The sequence below is a fragment of the Neopelma chrysocephalum genome, unplaced genomic scaffold, assembly GCF_003984885.1.
Source record: "Neopelma chrysocephalum unplaced genomic scaffold, ASM398488v2 Primary Assembly neopelma1_42, whole genome shotgun sequence".
NCBI lineage: Eukaryota > Metazoa > Chordata > Aves > Passeriformes > Pipridae > Neopelma > Neopelma chrysocephalum.
Genome location: NW_020897700.1, coordinates 15,006,948 through 15,034,275, shown reverse-complemented (window position 1 = coordinate 15,034,275; position 27,328 = coordinate 15,006,948). Strand labels below are relative to the sequence as shown.

The following is a 27,328-nucleotide window of genomic DNA, read 5'->3' as shown; positions in this document are numbered from 1 at the left end:
CCTAGAACACAGCACTAAGTGCCACATCCAGTCGTTTCTTGAACACTTCCAGGGATGGTGACTCCACCACTTCCCTAGCCAGCCCATTCTAATGCTTAACCACTCTTTCAGTGAAGAAATTCCTCCTTATGTCAAATCTAAACCTACCCTGGCACAGCTTGTGGCCATTTCCTGTTGTATTGTCACTAGTTAGCCAGGAGGAGACCAATCCCCAGCTTTCCACAACCTCTTTTCTGGTAGCTGTAGAGACCAGTCTCTTTTTTTCTCCAGACTAAACCACCCCAACTCCCTCAGCCACTCCTCATAAGACTTGTGCTCCAGACCCTTAACCAGATCCATTGTCCTTCTCTGGACATGCTCCAGCACCTCAACGTCCTTCCTGTAGTGAGGGGCCCAAAACTGAACACAGGACTCGAGGTGCAGCCTCACCAGTGCCAAGTACAGGGGAACAATCACTGCCCTGGTCCTGCTGGCCACACTATTTCTGATAAAAGCCAGGATGTCATTGGCCTTCCTGACACTTGAGCACACTGCTGGCTCATGTTCAGCCAGCTGTCAACCAGCACCCCCCAAGCCCCTTTCTGGTGGGCAGCTTTCCAGCCACTCTGCCCCAAGCCTGTGGCACTGCCTGCAGTTGTTGTGACCCAAGGGCAGGACCCAGCACTTGGCCTTGCTGAAACTCAGACAAATGGCCTCATCCCATTGATTCAGCCTGTTCAGATCCTTCTGCAGAGCCTTCCTACCCTACAGCAGATAAACACTCCTGCCCAGTTTAGTGTCATCTGAGAACCTCCTGCGCTGCACTGGATCCTCTTGTCCAGATCATCAATAAAGATACCAAACAGACCTGGTCCTAATACTGACCAGCGGGGAACACTTGGGGACTGTATCTCAGAACAGTATTTCACACTTAAGGAAACTGATTAGCACTGTTTAGGTACATCTGAAACACTAACTACATTTATATGCTTATAACAAAGTGAGAAAGCATCACACAGCTAACTTACTGACCAAAAACATTTTAAAAACAAAAGTCCATAAAAGCCGAAAAAAACCCCAGTTTCAATTTGTTAAGCAATTCTAATAATGTATCAATGATACTGCCACAATTAAAAAAAAGTCATGATCACATCTGTAAAATACCTAAGCATCTATAAATCACCATATAGATATGTCTTCTAATACATTATTACTTTTGTAGAGTGGAATAGTCACTGATTCTAGAATGGGGCCACACATGTAACCAAACTGTGTTAATAAACACTAGTTCTTTTATCAGAAAACTGTGACTTAAAGGCTATTGAAGAAGAACAGGAGATAGCAACGAGAATCCTAAAAGGACAAGATAACACAAGATGTCTTTAAAGTACACGCACAGAACAATACCAAAGAATATAAAAATCAAATCAAACATGAGCAATTAGTGATCACTATAGGAAAAAAACAGTGAGAGCTGTTCAGAACTGGTTTTCAAAGGAAAGATGTACATGTATAGAATTATCTATGATTGACACAGGCTGAGATGTCTTTTGCTAACAAGTAACAGCTAGTTGCACTGGGATCAGGCTTCAGAACTGGAAATGCAAAATTGATCGTGGATGTGCAATATCAGAGTGTCGAATACTACCATTTAAGTGAAATATATATCCCAACTGCTCATAATATACCCCATCTTTGAAGCTTAGTTGCAATTGGGATGCAGGACACGCAAATGCTATCAGATTTCTCCTATATTTTGGATGTATAGCCTTTACATGACTTCAGCATTGTGCACCCTAACTATTCAGACATTTATATATTCCAGTAATTTCTAAATTATGCATACCAAGCTAAGAATTTGCACAAGTATTTTAAAATAACATACACCTGTAACTCAAGACTACACCACTTCATCAAGAAAATAAAAGTAGTTTAAACCTGTGATATGTTTTCATTCAGAATCCTTTCATAGCCATAAGTGATTAACCTATATAAAAGAGGTGCTATCTTGATTTAAAGCCCTATTTAACTGTACCACTGAAGCAAGAGCAGTTACAGACTATAACAGCTGTACAGCAGTTACAGTTGGATTAAAAAAAGCTGACTCCCCCTGCAGGAATCAAGTAACGGTATTTGATGTTGATTACACTTTTGCACACACCAGTAACTTACAGAAAATCCAACAGAAGTCTTACCAACCTCATATCGTGGTGATTATCTTCAAGAAATACAACATTTGGAAAAGGGAAAAAATCAAAATGGTAATGAAGGTTTTGAGATAGTACATGTGGGATTCCAAAACCCTAGACTAAATGTCTGTGTGCATATATAGACGTATATTCCTGAACTATTATAAATTTTTTTTTCTTACACAAGATCTCCTGTGAAAGGTGCAGGTTATTATCCCATCACTATTCATACGACTTAATTTGGGGCTGATTAGCTTCTAGAAGCCTGGAGCTTAGATGCTTTGTTTAGATCTGGACTATATAAAGTAATTCTACTACAGGGTAGTTGTAAGAGGCATGATACATACTATGACCTATCTAACAATCAAGGGGTAAAAGAAGTCTTTTGACAAGGTGTGATTCCTTGAGACCAAACAGCTTTTCAGCTGCTAGATAGTGTGTGCTAGCTTCTGTTACTTGGGAGTGCCTGAGTCACTTCTAGTGGTGGGTGAACTGGAGATCTGGATTGAGGGTCAGTCTTTAAAGGAAAACTATATGGGAGCAAGCTGGTCAACATGGAATCTTGGCAAAGAACTACTTTTGCAGCACAAAATGTCAAGTAGCAGATTAGACCACTGAAATTGGGAGAGAATGGGAACTTTTCAGATCTACATAAGCTTAGTGGTGCTCCTAATGACTCCAAAAATAAATTACCTCTTTTTCCTAACTTTAATCTAGGGTAGCTAGTATGCAAATATGAGACACAAGACTTACCTTTTTTTCTTTACTATTTTATACATGTATACATATATGTGTGTGTGTTTATACACAGGGGGACCCCTGGTGGTCTAGTGGTTAGGATGCGGCGCTCTCACCGCCGCGGTCCAGGCTCGACTCCCGGTCAGGGATACTCCCCCAGGCAGATGGAGCTTGTCAGCCCTGTAAGGCCATCCATCTAAGAGAAGGTCACTCTAAACAAACCTATGTCCTGAGGACCTCACTGCCATTGTCCAAGCTCGCTTGGCCCCGGCAGATGAACCTTAGGATTAAAGGGTGGGCTCAGTTCAGCACATGCTGTGTCTCACCTAAAAAATCCATTGCTCAGGCTTGAAAGGTAAAAGACCTTTCCCAAAATCTTCGTTCGCGAAGACTGGCCATACATTATACACACAATTTAGTTACAAATTTAATTGTTGTTCAGTTCCACTCCAGTTTTGATGTTATTACTTAGTGGATACGGTTATCATCCTTTTCCTCACAAGTGTGTTCATCACCTGAGTGACCACTTTTTCTCTGCTTTCCAAAGCTGCCCTTTGTTCAGCTTCCCAATACTCCCTGCTACTGAAAAAAACTCACCTCCAAATGTTGGATACAAAGCACTTACTTTATCTGAATGAGAACACATGCATTGTAAAGTTTAGAAGTAGTAAAACATCACTGTTGACTTTACTATCCTCTAGGCAATGTCCTAATATAAAGTATTTGCAAAGCTGATGTAACTTGTATCAACTATTACAATGCTGTAATTTTAATGTCTATATAGCTTTATATTCATTAGTTTTTAACTTTTATTTGTACATGCCCTATAGACAAAATGTTGGCCGAGGTATCATGATTTTTGGGTTGTTTTAATTTCTAGAACCAATAGCAGTTTCTTCAGTAGATTTGAGGGTACTCTGAAAGTACAAACATAATTGTGCATCTACAATTTTGGAATGTAAATAAGTTGCCACGCAGTTTAAACTCAATAATAAAACAAATATATGGACAAGAGAAAATAACATTGGCAAGAAGAAAAGAACTATTTTCTAAGTCAGTCAGTCATCCCTTTGGATTTGTGGGATACAAAAAAATTTCCACACTTCTTGCCAACATTAGAAAAGTACAAAATTAGCAAACTGGAGAACACAGCAGAAAAAAAAGCATACAGATTTTAGGGTGATATGTCTTTTTTTAGTAGAGTAATAGTAATATATACTATGACTTGGGAAAATAAAGAAATATTCCAACATGCAATACATACTTGAATTGGGTTTCATCATCAGATACATTTGGAAAAGGTTAGCTGTCTCACAGAAAAGAAACAGTTACTCTACAGATAAAAGGAATTTCAGAGGTATATTTAGTCTGTTTAAACAAAATCGAGTCAAGGTTTATTTCTTAGAAAACTACTTGCAAGATAAATGTACCATGTGCTTAAGAAGACCTTAGGCTTTAGTTAATCTCCTTAAGGTACTTCACAACTATAACTTGCTTTTCAAAAGTGCGCCAGTCTTTGTAACAAGAATCAGTAATGTCTGTGGTCATTCAACCTATATTTAAAGTGGAATTTAAGTCTAAAATTCATAATATCACTAATTACTTAACTATTCTGAACTTTGCCTAATTAGATGTTTTCTTTCCAAGGAAACTTCTCTGTATATTGGCAGAGATTAATATAATAGTACAATATTTCTCAAATAAATCAACAGAGGCTGCTGCCTCAAAAAGTTTTCTAATGTTCCAATTTTTCAAACACCAGTTCTAACACAACTGCAATTTAAGAGCTTCTTACTCATCCCTTAAGAGACACTTGTTTTGTGACATTTTTCATTATCCTATCTGCAAACATTAAATAATTAAAATGTTCTCAATACTGAACATTCCAATTACTTCTTCCCTTGACAAAAGCTATGCTAAAATGGAGTTAACAAAATAGAGTTGAAACAGTTTCAAATAAAATGCATGATGGTGATACCAGGTCTATAAACAAGACAAGAAGTTTAGGTTGAATCTTGCTGACACTGAATTTTATGAATCCCAAATAAAAGTAAATTAATTTTTAAAAAATTACAATTTTTTTTCCTAACTCCACCCACCATGCCTGTGTTATGGACAGTTAAGGCTGTCTGGATATTCTAACTAAGTCTGGGGAAAAAAAGAACACAAGAAATTCTCACATGAAGTAAATATTGTCTATGATACTCTGATGTGCTAAAACTATTTCATTAAATATTAACTTTGATCAAATACATAGAAAATCAGGGTATGTTACATAGAAACATGTAAAAGTCAAAACATCCTACCTACTGTGTATCCACAGAAGCCACAAAATAGCTGAGACACAGTGGCTTTCTTCTGTCTTTCAAACTGCAGGCAGGGGACCCCTGGTGGCCTAGTGGTTAGCGTGCAGGACTCTCACCTCTGCAACCCAGGTTCGAATCCAGCCAGTCCCCCGGGCAGATGGAACCCGTTAGCCCTGTGTGGCCATCCATCTATGAGAAGGTCACTCTAAACAAACCTACGTCCTGAGGACCTCACTGCCATTGTCCAAGCTTGCTTGGCCCCGGCAGATGAACCTTAGGATTAAAGGGTGGGCTCAGTTCAGCGCAGGCTGTGTCTCACCTAAAAAATCCATTGCGCAGGCTGGAAGGTAAAAGACCTTTCCCCAAATCTTCGTTCGCGAAGACTGGCCATTATTATTAAACTGCAGGCAACTGTTTTTAATCACTAAATGTTATCTGTTAAATCTGCTGCATAAGAATAGTCTTCCTCAGGGAAATTACTGAAGAACTGTTCTCCAAAATGGCTATCTTCCATTGGTTCTAAAGACAACAGAGCCATTAGTCATTTTTTTAAGAGCAAAGACTGGCTTAATTGTCATTTTGAATAACAGCAGCTATTCAGAGAAAGAGTAATTCAATATGCAGGGCTCCATAAGAGAACATTATATGTCAGACCCTAAAGCAGTACCTTTTACTGATGAAGCTTAGAGAAAAAAAAAATAAATAAAAGCATTCAAAGGCAGTTCACTAAAGGAATCCTCAAAATTTGAAGCACAAATGAAAGTTTGAAATACCTGCATTATTCTTTTATTAAACTCACTTAGGATAACAAATATGCACATCATCAAGTGTTGAATTTTTAAAAGGAATTATTCCTACAAGCGACTTGAATTTAACTCAAAGTAATTGACCCACTTCTTATAGATCATTAGTGACTGCATTATTCTGAAATAATACATAACGTTTTCTGAAGGTCCTGCTTTATACGGAAAACTCCAATCAACTTTGGCCTGGTGTGCTGTAAGATGCTTCACAATGCATCCCGAGAAGAACAGCAAAACAAGAATCAAGAAGTAACTCATTCCAAAACGGTTTGAAGAACATTGGTGTAGATCCTCTGATGAAAGACATCCTGAATGTAAACCAGGACAAAGTTCCTTAGTAAGAACTGTCAGTAAAGGCCAAGCATGAGTAAAGAAAGTCTCACTATGTTGGGAACTGATGGAGGAAAAACTACCCTAAATATGATACGAGAATCTTTTGAAAGAAAAAAGTCTATTGGCTGGTATCCCTGCTGCAGCAGTACAATGTGCACTAATGGACTCCATCAAAGTCTCCAAATTTCATTTACTAATCACCTACTCTCCACCCTTAGCCTATATCTTTTGAATTTTTCCTTGAAATTTTTCACCATTTTTTCTTTCAAAATTACATTTTGCTTATTTCAGTCTTCAGGGTTTCTCCAAATCTCAAGGACATCAGCAGGAATATTTTCAGTGACTTAAGTGAGACAAGGTAAATGTTTCAACGCTAACTCCAATTCATTGACTCTACTAAAGAATTAGTTTATACAGATGAAAACTAAAAAGCTGTGTGTATCATAATGCTTGGTTCTTACCTGCAAACTGCCAATACCAAATTTCTTCTAACAACTTTGAACTATTACAATAAAATACCAGAATCAACACAAATGATTATTTAACATGCTACTTTCACAACCTTACTGCACCCCATCACCATATCATCATCATATCATCTTCCCATCCACAAGAGCATTCTGTTATCTCAGTCCCTCAGGTCTTATGTCAGGTTATTATAGCCTTTAATCTCAAACCTAGCATATTCTGACCTTGCCAGGATGACTGATAAAGGATAATCCCACTTGCTGCAGGAAACCCTGCTGATGCTTCAGTACATGACACACAAAGTCCATGCTGAACTCTTAGAGAAACAGTGTGTTAGAAAGAACTATGCTGCTAGAAGCATTTTTACTTAATAATGAAGATGTGACTGTTTTACTTTGGATAAATTCTTGGCAGCTATAATTACAACTGAACCAACTCTTTACACACACACACACACACACACACAAGAAGAGAAGATTAGCCTTCTTAGTATTCAATTAGGAAATTACATGCTGTATTCTTGAGATTTCCCTATGCTTCAAGAACAGTGAGAGCCTTTAACTTGCCTTAAAATAGAATTATATTGCTGAGCACTAAAATCTGCTACATCCTGCCCCAGAATGAGATTAATTTTAATGTTGCCAAATGTTAATCGTTTATACAGCATACAGTGCAATTTATTTTGGGATCTTCCCAAATAGAAGACACTTTGTGAACTTCAGCCTCTTCCTACTCTTCTTTTGCTCTCTTAGTTTCTGAGTTAAGCCCTGAAGCAGCACTCTATACTGAGGATGAAAAAATACACAACTATCTACTCTTTCTCACTAAAAAGTGTTGTCTTTTCTGTTCAGAAATTTTCTGCAGTACTTTATGGAAACTTATATTTGTTAAAAACCCAAAGTGAGATAAAATGATATAAAATCAAATTAAACATTCTTTTTATAGTGCCTCTAAACCCCAGTCTACATTCCTGTAAGAACCTCCATAGCCCTATGCTGTCAAAAAAAAATTCTGTTGAAAATCACCTTGACTCATTTCTCATTTTACTATAGCAGGTTTCTAAGCCTAGATTTCAGGAACATTTCCCCATAGACTTGACCCAAAATCCACACAAGCCAATTAAGGCTTTTCCAAATATTTTTCTCACCTTGGGACCAGGCTCCACCATTACTTTAATGACTATAAGGAAAAAAAAAAAGGAAAGATAAAAAAAAGTCACACAATATATGCAGGAAAAAAGACTTTGAAAGTACAATTAATTATACAATTATTTGCTGAACACATTCAGCCTATATCTATTCACATTTTTCATACTATCCCAAACTCTAACACAAACAATAATTACTGATCTTCTAATAGCAGAAAGAGGGTCGGTACTATTTGCCACTACTTTTTATTTAACACAGACTATCTGTATCCAGAGGTTATTTCATTAGAAAATACCAAATAGCATAATCTGTCTTATTAAAAGACGACTGGCATTAAATTATACTTCCATCACTAACTAAACACATTCTCTTATTTCTATTTTACAGTGCTGTCACTGCAGAAATGAAGTTTTTTTCTAAACAAGGTTTATTAAATATGGCATATCAAGTTCCACAAGGTATTATAAGTGTCTGCCAGTAGACTTCCCACCCAAGGAAAGTTTGGAAGAGAAGAAATCAGCTGTAACCTTCCATTTCCAAATAGGGAAACTGGAGATTACAAAGAAAACATCATGGATAACTATTATATTAATTTAATGCTATGTTGATTCTAAAAGAGGTACATTAAATAAGTAGAAGGAGAATCTGTATGAAGTAGAAGTCGGTCTGTATGTCCTCTTTGCCTGACGATTCCTTGAAACATTGACATTAATATTTCATTCCAAGTCATCATGTAAAGAGTACGGGTTTTGCAGCTCTCAAGTAGACTGAAAGAACATAGCAACTAAAACCAGAAGGACTCTGGTAGCCTAAACAGCTATACTTGTAAAGAATGATGGCTCAATGCAGCAGCTAAGGGCAATTTAGAAAATCCTGATCTCCCATAAAGCTAATCTCTGAAATACTGCACAAATCATTTTCTCCTTCTGTCATGGAAGTTTTGCAATAATAAACAGTTACATATCAAGACTGGGGATCAAATCCTTAGTGCCCTTACTGTGTGTTTACCTACAAGCTCCCTATGTCAGGTTGTCTTAGTTATGATGACAAACAAGCAGTAGCAGCATGTCATGGCTGTCAATGCGCTAGTTACAAAATGAAACCAAAGAAACGTATCAAATCTGCAAATCTTTGCAGTGAATTCAACACTAACAAGAACTACAGTTAACATTTCAGACTAGATGCCAACTCCCTTCTTCAGTCTACTGCAAAGGTTCAATAATAACACACTTTATATATATGAATTGCAATCATAGCTGAAGACTGTCATTTATTATTTCTAATGACCTATATGTGCCGCCTTTCTTCTGCTGAAAAGAAAAACAGCGGCCTGAAAGGGCACTTGAGTACATTAACATTTGAGTTCATTTCTTCTCAGTAATACTTTAAAGCCAGATTGAGTTCCCATCCTCATCTAGTCATATTTTGTCAAGATCAGCTGTAGTTCACTATGGTGGTAGACAAAAAAAAGGAAAATGTTTCACAGGTCAACTGCTTCAATCTACTGCATTGAATCAACAATCTTCTCCACTAAATATTTCAGAGAACCTGTCTGCTTTGGACTACGAGTTCAGTTGGGATCTGACACCTTATGCCAAGCCTCTGCATTTAGACTCCAGTTTTCTCAATAGACCTTAAAATACCATGGAAAAATTACGGTGCCTGTGAACATAATATATTTTGCCCCAACTCCTCTACCATAGCATCTCTCTCATGTTTCAGGAGGGATGCTTCAACAATACTGCTAGATCCAAAAATGAATAACAGTGCACCAGTGCCCCTCAAAAAAAAATGCTGGGCCTGAGACTGTGTTTTTCTCCCACCCTCTCCCATGTTACTATGAAGTGAAATGTAAAAAAAAAAAAAAAATTAAAGTAGTTGCCTCACCAGAATCAGTGATAAAACAGTTAAAAGGCTCAGAGGAAAACTATGCTTCTAAGCTGCCCTGCTGAGAAATCTTAACAAAAACCCATTGATATAAGAAAGAAGGTAGAATTAGTCTACTCTTGGCTATTATGACCAACACACACAGATATCTTTACTCGCATGAGATAGGGAATTTACTACACCAAAACCACTGTGTACACAGATAAAGGGAGACAGAAAGACATGACATAACAGAAAAAACTTTTGCAAGATATAAACATTTCTCTACCCTCTGCTCTATATTCTTTTCAACTAGACTGGAAAGCAAGTTTCCGAGTTTGATAGCGGCACTTATCAATGGTTTCTGAATTTGTAAACCAGCGCACATATCTATGTGTGTGGTAAACTACACATAAATATGCATAATTTTTCTAAAACATGTTCTGCAACTTAACTTCCGTAATTATGTACCATTTGTGCTATATCTAAAAAGAAAATGAGCTATTTATTTTATCATTCTCCCTCAAATATTTCCTATAGTCTCCTGATTAAATAAGCTAGGAAGTAATGGATAATTGCACATTCTGAGTTAGGAAACATCTTGTAAACTTCCTCAACAGAACCAGATCTAATACTTAAAGCTTCCAATTTACATTCACAAATTACACAAAATCTTATACAAACTGTTTGGTGAACGAGGTTTTAGTAGCTTCCTTATATTTCATAAGTATAGCAGAGTCTCTTCTTTGATATTAATTTTCCTTATAATCATTAAACAAATCTAGGTTGTAAACAACCTCTGAAGGTCATCCAGTCTAATCACTGCTTAAAGCATGTCCAATAACAAAAGGTGACACAGAATCATGCCCAATCATGCTGACCGCTCCTGCTTAGATAAAAATAAATTTACCTAAGAAATAAGAGAAACACAACAAATATATCTGTAGCAACAGGACAAGGGTTAATGGTTTTACACTGAAAGAAGGAAGATTCAGACCAGATATAAGGAAGAAATTTTTTGCGATGAGGGTGGTGAGACACTGAAACAGGTTGCCCATTATAAATAAGCAGTGCATTCTTTGACTAATGCATCAATTTCCTAATGGTATGGTTTGTTTTGCTTTTTTCACTAGGAAGTAGAGACTGTGCCTAAAGTGGTTAGTGAAAACTACTAGTTTAGTAAGCAGTTTGATGGGTTAGCATTTATGTGCGCTCAAATCTAAGAAATTACTTTCTTACCTACTCGATTATAAGATATCAAGCCAGTTATTTTCCAAAAGTATACTGAGACCGCTTAAGTCCTCTTTCAAAATTATGCACCGAAGTCACAGAATCAACTAGGTTGGAAAAGACCTCTGAGATCATCGAGTCCAACCTATGACCCAACACCACATTGTCAGCTAGACCGTGGCACTAAGTGCCACACCCAGGGATGGGGACACCATCCCTGGGCAGCTCATTCCAATGGCCAATCATTCTCTCTGTAAAGAACTTCTTCCTAATGTCTAATCTAAACCTCCCCTGGTGCAGCTGATGACTGTGCCCTCTTGCTGGTTGCCTGGGAGAAGAGACCGACGCCCACCTGGCTACAACCTCCTTTCAGGTAGTTGTAGAGTGATAAGGTCCCCCTGAGCCTCCTTTTCTCCAGGCTAAACAACCCCAGCTCTCTCAACTGCTCTTCACAGGACTTGTGTTCCAGTCCCTTCACCAGCTCTGCTGCCCTTCTTTGGACACTCTCCAGCACCTCAACATCCTTCCTCAACTGAGGGGCCCAGAACTGGACACAGTACTCCAGGTGCACCCTAAACAGTGCCAAGTACAGGGAAAGAATCATTTCCCTGGTCCTGCTGGCCACACTGTTCCTGATATAGGCCAGGATGCCACTGGCCTTCTTGGCCATCTGGACACACTGCTGGCTCATGCTCAGCCTCCATACACATCTTTATTGCATTTACACAAATAAGCTTTTCTTTCAAACTGTTTACTTAATTCCACAGCAAAATACAACAGATTGGACAGTTTTGTTATGAGGTACACAGATACACACACACGTGTGTGTAAGCAACATTGCTAGCAAGAATATGTGCCTCTACACAGATCAGGTTATGTTTTATTCTTTTTTAATAATCTGCATTTTAGCTTGGAAACATTATATTTAACAAAAAAAAATTTTCCTGAAAAACTTAAAAAAGTAGAATAAACAAGTTAAGGCTTACATTGAATCATAAGCAACTGCTTCCATTAAATCATAAGTAAGAAATTTTAAGCATAAAGAGCAAATCCTACTTTGTAAGGTTAATCAGCTATTTTAAACCCTCTCTTGAGAAAAAGTCACCACATTTGTACTTGAAACTCAATATATCTTTAAATAGGTGCATTTCTAGCACTGAATAGGTATTTCAAGCCATATAATAATGCGAAGTTTATTCAAAATAGATTACATTTCGTGCTGCTTTTCAGGAAGTATAAATTGATGCTACACAGATAGCAAGAAATATTAGAAAAAAACTCTGTGCTTGCCACAACTTGAATTGCATTGTTACAGAACATATACATTACATATTTTCCACCTAAAAGAAAGATTCTATTAAACACAGAAACAGAATGGTCACAAGAAATACACAGACAATGAAGAAGCACAATATTCAAGCCTACAAGAAGGAAACACTGGAAAGAAGCTGAACACCTATTTTCTTATTCTCTACAAGCAAAAATAATTAGGAGAATAAAAAACAATTTTAAAGAGTTGTATAATATTTTTTATATGTATGTGTGTGTGTGTACATGTAACACACACTTGCAGTGCTGTCACTGTAATTGCAAAAGAACCCCACTTTAACAAGAGTTGCATGCTATGCTCGTAACTGGGACAAATCAAAATGCCTTGGAAAAAAAATAGAGAAACCTCAAGAACTACCAAAACCCTAAACACAGAAGACATTTAAGGGTTTATCAACAGCCTACTGTAAGATGTAAACTTGAAAATAATGACCAGCAGCTTCATTTGTTAATTCAAGGAACTCTCAGAATCTGCATTTTACTGGATGAGGAAAAGAGAAGTTCTAGTTGAATGTCTGGAGACTGTTTTAATTTCACCCATGCTTCAAAGCAGGGTCAACCAGAGCAGGTTGCTCTAAATCATGTTCAGTTAGGTTTTTAATTCCATAATTCACTATGACAGCTTGGATGAAACTTTATTGAAACTTTACTTTTAGTCACTGCAGTTTATTCTGCAGCAAAACATTACAGATTAATCAATAGACTTCTATTTTAAAGTAGCATTGGATTTAAGAATTTAAACTGATTTACAGGTATGCTCACTCTGGCATTATGCAACATTTCTCTGAGTTTCATGGACAGAAAGCTCATTTGGGACCTCCCTCAAAAAAATCTTTGAATGAGACTGGTCAGGATTCGAAGTTTAACATTCTCTTCAGGTATAAGAACCAAGTGTATGTTCCATTAGACATGACAGTGCTACAGTACTGATCCACCACTTCTATTTCCTTACACATTTAATAGCTGCTTTTGTGCAAAACATTTACTTCTATTAACTCTTTTTTTAATGCTACACTCACAATTTACTACTTCCTTCAAGTTAGAAAACTTGAATATTTAAAAATAAACACAGAAACAAGAGACTACATTTCAGTACCATGACTAGAAGTATAAATGACCTCCACCAGAAGTCTTTACTTTTTCTTCCTGTAGTTCTGTGCCCTCACTACCCATTCTGCACTTTGGAACATGACTGAAACACAAGTATAGTGACTCATAAGTCCTTTGCCCTCAAAGTCAAGAACAGTTCACAGTTCACAGAAAATCCCTTCCAGTTAAAACATGCAAGATATGAGCATGCAGGTAACAAGTCTGTATCATACTGCTATCAACAATAGGACTGGTACAGGCATCAGGCTGAAATTTTAAGTATTTTAAAATTTCTTACATTTACTAAGGATCAGCCTGGTATCTGTAATCAGACTGAGAGTATTAATGAGGGTTTTTTTCCAGGGCTTAGTAGTGAAATTACTAGGCCTACATAACATAGAAGGTTGGAGTAAGTAAATACGGCTTTTTATCTAGCCTTAAAATTATAAATCAAGAACCTTTGCTTCTTTGAACATTCTCTGTGGCTCTACTTGTCATACTTCAGGAACAGTATATGGAAAATTGGAGACCACGAAGTTAAAAAAAAAGTCACATTATTAGAAATACTTGGCAAAGCAATATTTGGACAGATGTTCCAAAGAAAGTCACCAGTTACCCATACTCACTGCAAAGAACTAAAGCCAAAACATTTGAAGAGTTAGCCATGTCTCTGGATGAAAATGTTCAGTTACATTAGAGAAGATCTTTAAAAAATCAGCAGTATCAATCTTTGTACTCAAAGTAGTCAAACTAACATTGATTAGGGTGCTACTAATGCAGAGCTCACTGTAAAATTCCTTTATATATCATGCCCAGCTCCTGCCATATTAGCCAATCAAATCCTTGCTAAATACATGGAGAAGGAATTTTGTTCAGTTTCAACAGAATGAAAAGGCTGGCTTTGACATATTTCTTTTATGTCAATAGAAGAGCAAGAGCTCTCCTACACACACGATGATGCAGATATGAATCAACATGACAAAATATTACAAGATTTGCTGCTTATTATTTCCACAAAATCCTCCAGGAGTGTTTGAGAAAGAAAGGAGAAACTATACCACACATGGCCCAAGCTCATTCAAATTAAAAGGAACACAGCAAGTCAAAAGGAAAAAAAGTACTTTTAAAAGCAGTATCACTGAAATGACTCCCAAACAAAGCAGTCTTACACTTCACATGCTCAGCTCCTCTCTGCCAGACAACTTCTCTTTTGCAAATTCAGCTTACTGTAAATCTGAAAGTTTCAAGCATTTTAGGGCTTGGGTGAAATTTCCTCTGAATATTTTGTACAAGGACAAAATGTGCATGCTTTGACTGACAAAGCCAATTACTTATTTGGTTACTGCATCTAATTCAAAGAAGTATACCAGGAAGAAATTAATTCTTTAGGCAACTGATATAATTTATGCCAAGTACCAGTCCTTCCATCTGTCTGCATTAAGCTTCAATGCACATTGCTCAGAAGCAGTTTTTGACAGTGCACAATGTAACCCAGAAGACTGTTTCTCCAGGATATTTCTGGTTTGGTCTTTCTTGAATATCTTGTATAATCGGTAATAGCAACAGGATATCAAGGACCACATTTTAAAGCCATCACTGCTTGCCTTTCCAAAATGCAATGTCCACTTCTGCAGCCATCCCTTACCAGAAAAAAAAAGATTATCATGGTAAGAAACTAAGAGAAATAAATACCAGAAAAACAAAATGGTAAAAACTCACTTAGCAAAAGAAAAAAATCAACTTATGTCAAACCCTACTTCTGCCATATTATGAAATTCCTGTAAGATACAGAGATCTCAGTTGTAAAGATAAAGCAATGTGTCATCACTGAACAAGTCCTCCTTATCCATATCAGTCACAAGCTGGTGGGTTTTTTCAGCAGTTCCTCAAAGAACAGTGAGTTCAGTGTTGCAGCAGTGATATTCCATACTTATGATTCCAGCCTTTCTCAATCAATAAAACCTACCACAACAGTTCTATTTATAGAAGGTACAGTGATAAATATGGGAGACTGGAACTTCTGAGAACAGGAATGACAAATTCCAGTTCATTAATGGAGGTGATGGTTGCGCTTACTGATCTGCAGATCTTTTTTTTAAACTCAAACAAAAATAGGAAAACCAGAATGAGAGGAAGTGAAGATAATAAAATGTCAAGGAAAAATCACAAGTATTGTTTTTCTTAGTTTTGTTTGCTGTTTTTTGTTGGGGTTTTTTTAATTGCCATCTTGATTTTCAGCAAGTAGCAAGGAAAATTACATAATGAACTGCACATCAATTTTTGCTTTAATGCACTGGAAACAGATCATGTTTCCCCAGAACATTACTGTTATTATAAAATAATGGATTTAAAAATATATTTCAAAAATGTGTCATGATATCACCACCTGTTTTTCAGAATTCTTTTTGATCACTAGTAATGGCTTTGGAATTAGATTAAATAGAAAATTCACCCAGCTTGTATGTTTGCAAGGGCTGGCATATACCATGGAAAATAAATTTTTCAGTGTCCTTGTCATCCTAAGGGTTCCTCTTGTGAAACTGAGGGCAAATTCAAAGAAAAGTACCTCTTTTCTGGTCTCAAAATGCACGGTCATCCACAAGACTGAGAACTCTCTAATGTTTCCATTACTTATAGTACACAGACCTGTCTGTGTCAAAACTATGCTACTCTCTTCGATTTTAAATTTCAAGTGAATCCATTTTTTATTCATTCCATTAGATTTCCTGTGCATTTAAATACTTCCACTGGTTTTAAAATATATGCCATCGTATTTAGGCAACTAACTCTGCCCCATGGAACCAACTATCCCAGTTTTATCTCCAACTGGAACCAAGAACAGATAGCTACAGTCTGTTATTGAACAGATACAGACTGACACACAGACAGAGGTCTCTAGAGAAAGAAAGCAAAGCAACATCCCTTCATCACCATTCCTTCTCAATATCAGAGTCCTAAAATTTTAAGTAAATTTTTATGAAAATCTGTTCTTTTTCATACTGTTCATCACATATTTGCTCCTTTTAATATTTCTTCTAAATCTAATATATCTTTAGGGGTGAGCAGAGGGGGAATGACAATGAGCCCCAGAGAATTATATAGCAACTTAACAATATCTTCTAATTTGTTTCCTATGATCTTCCAACAGTTGCTAACATACAATTTGACCTTATTTATTGTCAGCAGGCTCATGTTGGTAGTGATAATGTTGTGTAACTCATCACCTGAATTTTGAATGTATACTAACTGGACTACTTACAGGAGAAACACTACTCAACAAAAGTAATTAGAAACTTAATTCATAGGAGTGTTTCCACTGTTTAGCACTCTCTCCCTTGTTCAGTGGAATTGTCCCACAACCAAATGAAAGGAGAGAGTCAATGCAAGAGAATACTGAAACTTAATTTCAACAGCACTATGATGTAATGATGTATAGGTCTCCAGTGTTTTCAGTTCACTGAAAATCAGCAACTAAAAACCAAATTAATCAATAGTGACACAAGAAACACAGTTAACAATGAAAAAGGATAAAGTCTTCAATATTGCAATCTTAAAAGTATCCTTGGCAAAGAACCAGGGTACACAGTACCCTTAATACATAAATACTTGGTAAGGATCAGTTCCTGAAGCTGTTCAGACACACAACTCTGCAACATGTTATTCATTACAGCAGAAGTTTCATAGTACAATTTCTGTAACATCAAAGTTTACGTACAGCAAGAATCTGCCAAGTGCACCAAAAACCAAAAGTCCCCTCCTCCTCCCTGATGTGCAGTGAGTGTGAACATCTGATAGTACCCATGCTGTATACTGATATGTATTATTTTTTAAAAAACCAAACCCATTAAAACTTACTAAAGTCTTCATGCATACCTTACCCAACATGTAATTTCAAAACCCCTTGAAGAGTTAAGCCAACCATTCTCAATTCAACAATTTCAAGAATTCAGCAAGTTTCCATACAGAAATAACATATTTCATAGTGTTTCTTTGATAGTTTGTCTCATTAGGACTCTAAAATATCTGAGTCATCCTTTGTTTTGTCTGTTTGCCAAATCAAAGTACTCATTTTGCATTAGGGAAAGGACAATAATAATTTTAAAAGTTTAAACTATAATTAGGTTCATCAAAAAGCAAGTTTTATAGGTGTATTTAAGTATATACGAAATTAAATAAGTTATCTGCCTTGACTGCAGCTGTTTTGGTCAAAAAGACAGAGAACGTAGCAAAAGAAGAAATAAAACCAGTAATGCAAACTGGATGGAACAGAAGGCTAAGTACTCAACTCAGCCAACACTGATGAAGTGAGTAATTGTCGCTCTGAAGAAAGGAATACATGTGGGGCAGTACTTCAGCACTAATTCAGCATGCAATGCTTCTAAATTAGAAGTGAAACTGTAATCTGGGAGAAGCAGCTTCCTCTGACTTCCACCACTTATGAACAATATATGATTACAGCAGCAAATAAAAGTTTGAAAAGTGCTCTTACAGATAGTATGAAGGCAAATTTTGTGAAGGACATCTCACCAGGAAACAGGCTTCATAGAAGGATAATAGTGAAAGCAAACGTGAGAAGCAAGAAGGAGGCAGAACTCTGGCAAGACAGAATAAAAGTATCCAAAGATAGAAGCCATGCAAATAGGAACTGGCAGCATGGAATAAGTCTGGCTGGGATGGAGTTCATTCTCATCATAACAGCATGATGTTTACATTTGCAACTTAAACACTGTTGGCAACACACTAATATTTAGGCTATTACTGTTTGCTTATTTTTTGGCATTATCTAAATTGACACTTAAAGTTTAAAGTTATTAGCATGTATTGCTCCATTCACCAAGTCAATGTTTAGAAGTTGTAAGTAAAAAAAAGTGAAGTATACATGTAATGCTATCAGTATACATCATCAGCCTGCCCATTTCAAACATAGGTAATTATTGCATGGGTAGGTACAGTATGCATTTTCTTCCAAACAGTATTGTTAAACCTAAATCATACACTTCTTTAAACTACAGACTGCATCTAAATTAAAATATCTGTAATCCCAAATGTAGCATACATCCTAAATAAAAAGGGATCACAAACTCAATCTTCCTGTTTTAAATCTTTTTTTGATGTTACAGTGATATTATACATAGGTTATTATCTACACAGTCTTTATGGTAGACAAACTCATGGAGCTCAGATGAAGAAAAAGATAATTCACATATGAAAAAACCTTTGTCCTACAATCATTTGTCTCCTACATAGTGATAGGTAAAAGTGGGGAGGGAGAAAGACAGAAGAAAAAAAAGACACCATAAATCACACAGGTTCAGGTTCATCAAAGGTAAAGAATACCTACCCCTACAGTTGAGAGAAAATACAATGATCTTCAGTTTATGACCACACAGAAACTTTGAAATTGAAAGATATAGCAGCTAGTTGCAACATTCAAGCAGAAAGAGAGAAACTGGCTCTAAGTGAACTTTTAGGGGTATAAAGTCCAAGTAATGAAAAAATACTTTATGTTTCCTTTAAAGATTCTGCACTGACAAGAGACTCACATAAGCTCTGAAGACCTCAAACTTCATAGTATTAAAGATGACACATTTGCCCCACTTGATATTCAAGTGTACAAGGACGTTTATTTCAATGACCGAACTTTACCTCACTCCTTTCTATTAATGGAGCTTTATGGATTTAAATATAATTTATGAGAATATTATTAATCTAAAAGCATCCACATGCTTACTGAAAAGTGGCAAAGCTATAGCATGTAACTACACATTCTGTTTTGCCATCACCAACTGCCAAATGATATCTACTTTTTTAGATCATTATCTATGAGAAAGTTCCATAATATCAGCTTCACTTATGTCCACAGCAAACCTCTGTGAGGTATAAATCAAAAATTCTTGACCACCACATTCCAAAAATATACTTCACATACTCATCCTCTACATTACACTAGAGTTACTGAAAACTATGTGTCATAGTTTCACTTCATTTATATAAATTCTGTTATTGAGAAAGAAAAACTAAAGTGTACAATACTAATTTTGCAACTTTACAGGTGATCTGCACAATGTTAAAATATTTCTTGTCTCCTGTTTGAAGCCTGTGTGTTCCAAAATTGGAAACACAAGGCACCGTTACAAAGCTTAAGACTTCTATCCACAACTTTTCCATAACATTTTACAAACTTACTTTTGTACTATATGGCCACTGAGAGCTCATAATATTTGTCAATGGTCTCATTATTTTAGATTCCTCTACGGTGAATTTAATAGGCCATTTAACTCTTACTTTTGTAGATCATTAAAGTTATTTTGAATTTTTTCTCCTTTACTGACTGTTGCCTAAATTCTCAGAAAATTTCACTTTACCTGATGTTAATTTCTGAAGATCAGTGATCTCTGAAGAGAACAAACAATGCGTAGCTGCTTAAAAATATAGACCACTGTATAAAATGATTCCATCTCAAATACTTGTGATGAAACAGTGCAATTTGCCTTTGAATAAAATGGACCAACTCATGTCAGAACGTATTTCTGGAGATACTCATTTGTCTTTCTAAGCTGAATTGCTGCATGTCTCTCCTGTTCTTTGTAGCAGCAATACATCAGTTCACTCTAGTTAAATCTGATGCCAAGAGAAAGTACAGAAGAGCCTACCTTATAAAAAAATGCCTAAATATAGCCCACAAACTGTAAATTCAGCCATGACTACCACAATCCAGTCTTTTGTTTAAGAGAAATTTCCACACAAAACAAGGTGGCAACTAAAGTACCACAATAGTACCTAATGAGAGCTAAGTTCAACATGACTATCAAGGGCACCATGAAAACATGTACCATATTATTCATCAGTGAAGGCCAAAGATTAGAGGATAGACTACACACGAATGATAGGAAGGTAGGATATGAAAAGCTATGGTATTCAGTTAACAAATTCCCCGGTAAATTGTTATTTTACCCTTTTTCTTATCTGATAATCTCATGAAAGAACAGCACTGCTAAAATTCAAACACCTCAGAATTTGTAAGTATTGTAGATGATAACTTCCTAACTTGTACACACTGCACCTCAACAAACTTAAGCAGTTGCTAACCTGAGGTAAGGAAAAAAAAGAAATGCAGATTGTAGCTTGCTCAGAAGCATTAGAATTGTTTTACTGGTACACAACAAAACGCAAACAAGCAACGTAAGTGACAACTGAGATTTCTTAGGAACATCACTGATCTCCAAATAACGGTGATCCCACAGCCATTCATAATAGTTAAAAACCCTTTAGCATAAGAGGAAAAGAAGACTAATCTTTTCTTAACTTTTCAAAAGTAGAAGGTATCAATGACAGACACATACAAATCAAGTGCTAGGAAACTCAAAAATAACTGATGAAGTGGGGGGGGAAAAAAAAAAGATAAAGATAGGAAACCTAAGGAAAGCAGGAGTAACTTCACAGTAATTTAAGACCAAAATATAAACCTAAATATTTTTTTCTTTCATTACTGGATGGAAACATTTGCTGATTAACTTTTGAAAATAAAAGTCAAAAATATCCAATATATTTTTTGTTCCTTGTTTAGGTAGAAGCCAAATGATGCAGCCATAGCTAGTGAAATCTCTTCTATTCAAAAGTATCTTAAAATCTATTTTAACCAGAAGACCAAGTCAGCTCCTGGTTAAATTCCACGGAGCTACAGATTACATAACGTTCATGTAATTAAGTGGAATGCTGTTCCTAATTTTTAAATATCTGCATAGGACAAGGTCTGGAATATGAAATAAAACTATTGTCCCATCCAAAAATAGTCAATTGCATTCAAGGCGGCAACTACAGTCATGAAAGGCAAAACCCAACACAAAAAAAGGGGAGCAGCTATATCACACTACAGAAATAAGATACCATAGCAATTCGGATTTCCAGAAAATAATTTTTTTAAGAGGCTGGAAAAGCAATTTGAGGAAGGATCTTTAACTGCTTCACTGCTTTTAGCTGCTCTTTTAGTTGCCTGTTATTGGCAACTATCAGAAATCAGAAATTGAGCTCAACTTGTGTCATTTTCCCCCACATATTTCATACAAAAAACTTATTACTACGTATGAGATTTATTTCCTTTTACGATCATTAGGTTCCTGACCACATACAATTTTTATCTTTTCCATATTTTTATACTAAAAAAAAAAGAACATAGCCAAACAAGAAAGAACACAAAGGCATGCCAAAGGCTAGCTTAACATCTCTATAGCTGTGCATCACTGGCTTGCTTCTGCAAGCAGTCTGTTTCAAACACATTTCATACAAAGCCATAAATCTATGAGAAAGATGTATGGTTCAATTCAAATAGTATAGCTATCCTCAAATCAGTATCACACTAGTCATACACTTTACCTACTCTTTAAAGCTTATTTGATTATGAGAAAAATACTGAAGGAGAGAAGTAAAATATAGAAATTTGCACAGAATCCTATCAGAATCTAAATGTTATGTATATATCTAATGTTTGATATATGGATTGAACATCTTGGTTCCACACAGCCTTATTCCTGCATAATTTAAGGACAAATTGATCTTATTTCTTCTTTCAACTCTGCTATATTTGTAGAAAATATTCCAGAGACACTGGCATAGTTACTTCAGACACTATTCTACAGAAAGATAAGGTCCAATTATGTTTTATTAGAAGCTGAGATCATTGCTAAGTGACTCCTGAAAAACTCCAGATTTAATTCAAATACGGAAGAACTACAAAAAGGACTGCTAATAGCCAGCATCACGGAAAGCAATAGGCAACCTTGCACACGTGCGAGTTTGTCTACCAATGAAGACGTTGGGTATTTTTCCTCTAAAACATCTTAAGCCTTAAATCCCCACAGTATTTACAATATCAAATAGATCAAGAGGTTTATTTTTAGAACAATCCACTTAAAAGACCCTAGAGAAGAGACACAAAAAGCTGAATGAGTGTAATTACCAGAAAAAGACAATTATACAGTGGATGTAGACTCTTCTTCCCTTGATAATTACTTAATTAAGGTGCAGTCTATAACTCACTAAGTGCACATTAGTAAAACAATAATAATAAAAAAACCTTGAAAGTAAGACAGTTTGTTAAACAAACAAGCAAAATTACCTTAAAAAATGCAGGATCACATAGTTAAATATACAACATACGTTCATAATGATAGAAGAATAAGATTAGCTGAAAATATCAGGTTTTAAAAAGAACTCTACCCTAGAGAGAAACCATGCATTCTATGTCATTAAGGTTCATGTTTTCAACAAATTATCCAGGGCACTTTTGAAGTAGTCATAAAGAATACAATTACTGGAAAGTCAGTTTTTCTCTCCTGTGTTCCATCCTTGAACTGTCACTTACCTCATGCAGAGGCAGCAAGAACTTCTATTTGTAACAGAAAAGGGAAAGAAAGGAAAGCCATCTATGTCAGTTTTTCTGATGCATCTGGAAAACCCTTTGTTACTGTGTGAACAGAACATTTACAGGGAATTCATTTATCTCAATAATTCAGTTGATATGTTATGAACCACCTCCCTTAGAGTTACTCACTATACTCTGTGGATGAAACATAAGAACCTAAGAATATAAGTTGGTTAAATCTCATTTTTCTTCAAGTGAGTCTCCTTCAAATCCAACCAAATTTTGTTCTTAGATAATGAAAGAAAAAAAGTAAAAAAAAAACCTTTAAATGTTATCAAATGAGTCTTTAAGCTGTTTGATTCACCACAGAGAGGAGGCACAACCAAATATTTTACAAGAGTCTTTGGAAAGTAAACAGTAGGGAAATGTACTTATGTAGAAATGGTTTTTGAAAAGTTCACATTTCCAAGGAAAAATTCCCTTCATTGACCTTTCCAGCTTCCAAATCCACCTGCTGTAAACTGGAGCCACCAATAAAAGACAGGCCATTCTGCTTACAGACTGTTCTTTCCTTTAAGAACAGTCCTAGTCACACTTTCTCACTTGCAGTTTAACACACACACTTTCTCTAGAGCTGTTAAGTGGAATAAAAGTAGGTGAACAACCCATATTTCTAACATAGTAACTAAATCCTGAATAATAACAACACTGGATGTTTTGATTTCCATTTTATAAGCTACGGCACAATTTATAAAAAATATCTGCCGTTAAGATTACTTTTTTCTGTGCTTGCTGACTTCTCTTCTACATATTCCTGAGAGATGGTTCCTTCTGTCAGCATTGAACTGCATTGCTCCAGAATAGCATCCAATTCTCAAGTCACATGAAAAAAAGGAAATGAAAAAAACCTGTGTCTGAAACATCCTTAGAATCAATTTTCTATGTAGGAGAATGTACATATTTCATTTAGGAAAAAAAGTGTGAAGCTTGCCACTTTTCTGGTTTTAGACAGTTTGCAGTCTTTTTTTTGTTTTCTTGGATTTTTTCAATGACTCAGGGACACGCCTCCACACAATGACATGTTCATCTTACCCACTTATTCTTTCAAAAGAAAAGCTTTGGGAAATGTAATAGATATGGTCAAGATGTTGTGGAAAATATATGTCAAACTGCCACTAAAGAAAACAGTCCTCTACTATAATTCATTTTAGTAGATAGGTGTATACAGATGTAGAAGTTCAAATTCTCCCTCTACCAGACATAATGTTGTTACAACATACTGTCTACAAAACACACCCACTGAACACTTGTCAAATACTTAATTTACTCTGTCAGGATCATTTTCCAACTGTTGAGTCCTCTAATTATAAAATGAGCAATTCTAAATGAACCAAATTCCATATTTCTACAAGATCCCATGAATCCCAAAAAACAAATGCAAGAAATATATTTATAAATGTTTACAAAGAATGACAGATAAATTTTATAATAAACACATTGTCCATGTTATTGTCTTGCACAGAGGGTTCATAAATCCAAAATTCCTACCAATGAAAGTTACTCAATACAGAACCTGTCAAAGGCTTTCTTTCTATCCTGCAATACCTCACCTAGCTTCACACTGGTTTGATACAGGTCATATTGAAATTTTGATGAAATAAAATTAACCATGGTCAAGAAGCCTAAAATTCAAACAGGAACATATCACATCATAGCTTGGTATTGCTAAATACTGGGAAGAAAGTCCACTCAACTACATTCTAAAAGCAGCGTGAAAAGTGACACCAAATTGAGTCACTGCAACATTCTATTCCAACAAGATAGGCATTTCATTACATATACTATTTGATTTGACAACCATAAGTTTATGTCAAATAGGAAAAATACTGTTTAACAGAAAGTCAGATTAAAATTAAGATATATCTATCAGTACACAAAGACAGAAGATCATATCAATTTAAGCTACTAAATTTAGTGACTGCTTCTTAAACAGTTGAAAAGTTTAGAGTGGATTTTTTATTTATTCTTACTTTATTTTAATTTTGTACATAAATCTTCAAAGAAATCTATCCTGTCTCTATTTCTACTATCCTGTGTCTATTTCTATGGTGTAGAAATATACAATCATTGAGATGTGTCATCTTTCATATGTAAACTGAGAACAAATTCAGTATATTCTCCATCTAAAACTTTCCTAAAATTTTGTCTAGTGAAGTGGTTTGCTTTGAAGGGAATGTAAATAACAAAGTTGTATGCAAGTGCAAAAGGAAACTCCTGGAACTACTTTGAATAACAGAACAACTAAATTTGTACCTAATTTCAAACATATGGGGACTTCTCTCTGAATGTCAGCACTCGCAGCATCAGGGAAATGGACTTCAGAATAGTTAATCCCTATCTTACAGGACTAAAGACTTCTTATTGTATACAGAGTAACCTCTTTGATAGCCTCTTTCAGATCATCAAAAGAAGCAAGACTCAATCATGATCATCTGCTTATACATGCCATCAAAACCCATCCAGATGTATTACTAACTTCATATTTTATTTCATTCTTATTGAACAGCCACTTGATGTTTCAGAGTTGGTCTTTCAAGTTATTGTTGCCACACAATGTGCCAAGACAATATGACCTCTTCAGTGAAAAACTCTATTTCCTTAAAAAAAAAATCAAATTATACTGACATGAACAACTGTAGCTGATTTTCAAGAACATATAGAACAGGGATGTACGTTTAGTTTGCCCTCTGGTGGCCAATCCCAACCCTGGCTACGTTTAGATGAGAGCACAAGAATACACTTTGGGATCAGTATGATTTAGAAGGCAGTAGGTATATTACAATTACCTTTACAATTCTTCCTCTAATCCCTCATATATTTTTAGTACACAAATGCAGCTGTTAACTTTGTAGTCTTCCTACAGTTTCTGGCTACCTTTGACTGTCTACCAAACCACTTGTACAGATTCAGTCATTGGCTAGGTTTAAGGTATTTTAGAAACTAAAAGAATGTAACTTTTTTTAATCTCCTGAAAAGAGAAAAGGGTGCAAAAGGACAGACAGTTTTGGAAGAAACTAGAATTTAGCAAATCAGAGGATAAAACAGAGAACTCTAGAAAAAATTACTGGAGATTCTCAAATGCACTTGTGAATTTGCCTGTATAGGTCACAATTACCACTACCACAAGCAGATTGTTACCACTATACACCTCCAAGTGTAGAGAATTTGATTCAGTAGAATCTTTGAGAACATTTCTTGGTAGAGTCTGATGAAGAAACTCAGAGCAGAACAGAAAAAATCTGAAATAATCTGTAGCTACTATGTTGTCAAATGAGATAAGAAGCCCTTTCAGATACTGTAGAGGATCAGATCTGACTGTGCTGAATAGAAATATCACGTTAAAAATTTCACAATTTTCAGTTCTAGATAGACACTTAATCTGATAAGTATTATTTGAGAATAAGTGATCATATCTTTTTGATTCTGAACAGCAACACATCAAGTGGACCAGTATGCAACAGGAGACCAAGTTAAAAAAACCCCCCACAACTCCTTTCCATTTTCTTCTCCCCAAATTGCTATCGTCAGAAACAAATATATGCATCAGCTGCATATATATACCAACTGTATACTTCTCATCAACGAGAAAGAATTAATGTCATCCTTTTTTGAAAGCAATTAGCCTGGTAGATTCTCAACAGGGCTTTCTTTTGCACAAAGAGTTTCATGTCTAGGAAAATTTAAAAGGACTCAAGAATCCAAGAGTTGCTGAAAATACAGGATTTGCCAACAACATTGACATTAACGGTTTATCCCAATGAAGATTGCAGGCAATCCTGCAGCCCCATTATTGCAATGTCCAACAAAAGTAGTCTGATTGCAAACATTCAATAAGCTGCCAATTCTGCCTCACACACTAAATAAATGCAGAGAGGCAGCTGCCTGAGGTTTTGGAAAGACCAAAAGTGAGATGAGAATATCTGTTACCCTCTAATGACTGCCTACCAGCTAAAGCAAAAATTCTAAATAGTGCTTCTTGTATTCTGTATAATACCGCCAAGGAAAGGGACTTTTATGTACCACTAAGTTAAAAAAAAAAACAAAAAAATCCCCACACATCAAGATTTCCAGTGACATTATGTCACATTATTGCACGTGAGCCAACTACTTAATTTAAAACTGCTTACAATACATAGCATCAAAATTACAAAGTCTTTCTGAATACATTTCATAGATGAATTGGTGAACTATGGATGGAATGATGAAATAATTATCTTCCTTAGTTACAATCATTTTAACTGTACTGGAGATTATGTAGCATCTTTTCCCTTATATCACTTTTGTCAAATACCCGACAATTTGATTTGTATAGTAAAGGATTTTACAGAAGAAAGAACTAATGCAATGCTGATAAAGCCTGTAATATTATTGGCTGCTCTGAAGTGCCTTTGTATCATTTTGAAATGACAGCATTATGCCTTTGTGGCTT

The 27,328-nt window shown here is 35.8% G+C and overlaps 1 protein-coding gene across 2 annotated transcripts in view; it reads right to left on the bottom strand.

Annotated features, from left to right (window-relative positions):
• SPOCK3 (SPARC (osteonectin), cwcv and kazal like domains proteoglycan 3) overlaps nucleotides 1–27,328 on the bottom strand; it is a 181,800-nt gene that overhangs the window by 127,148 nt on the left and 27,324 nt on the right. The window lies entirely within an intron of this gene.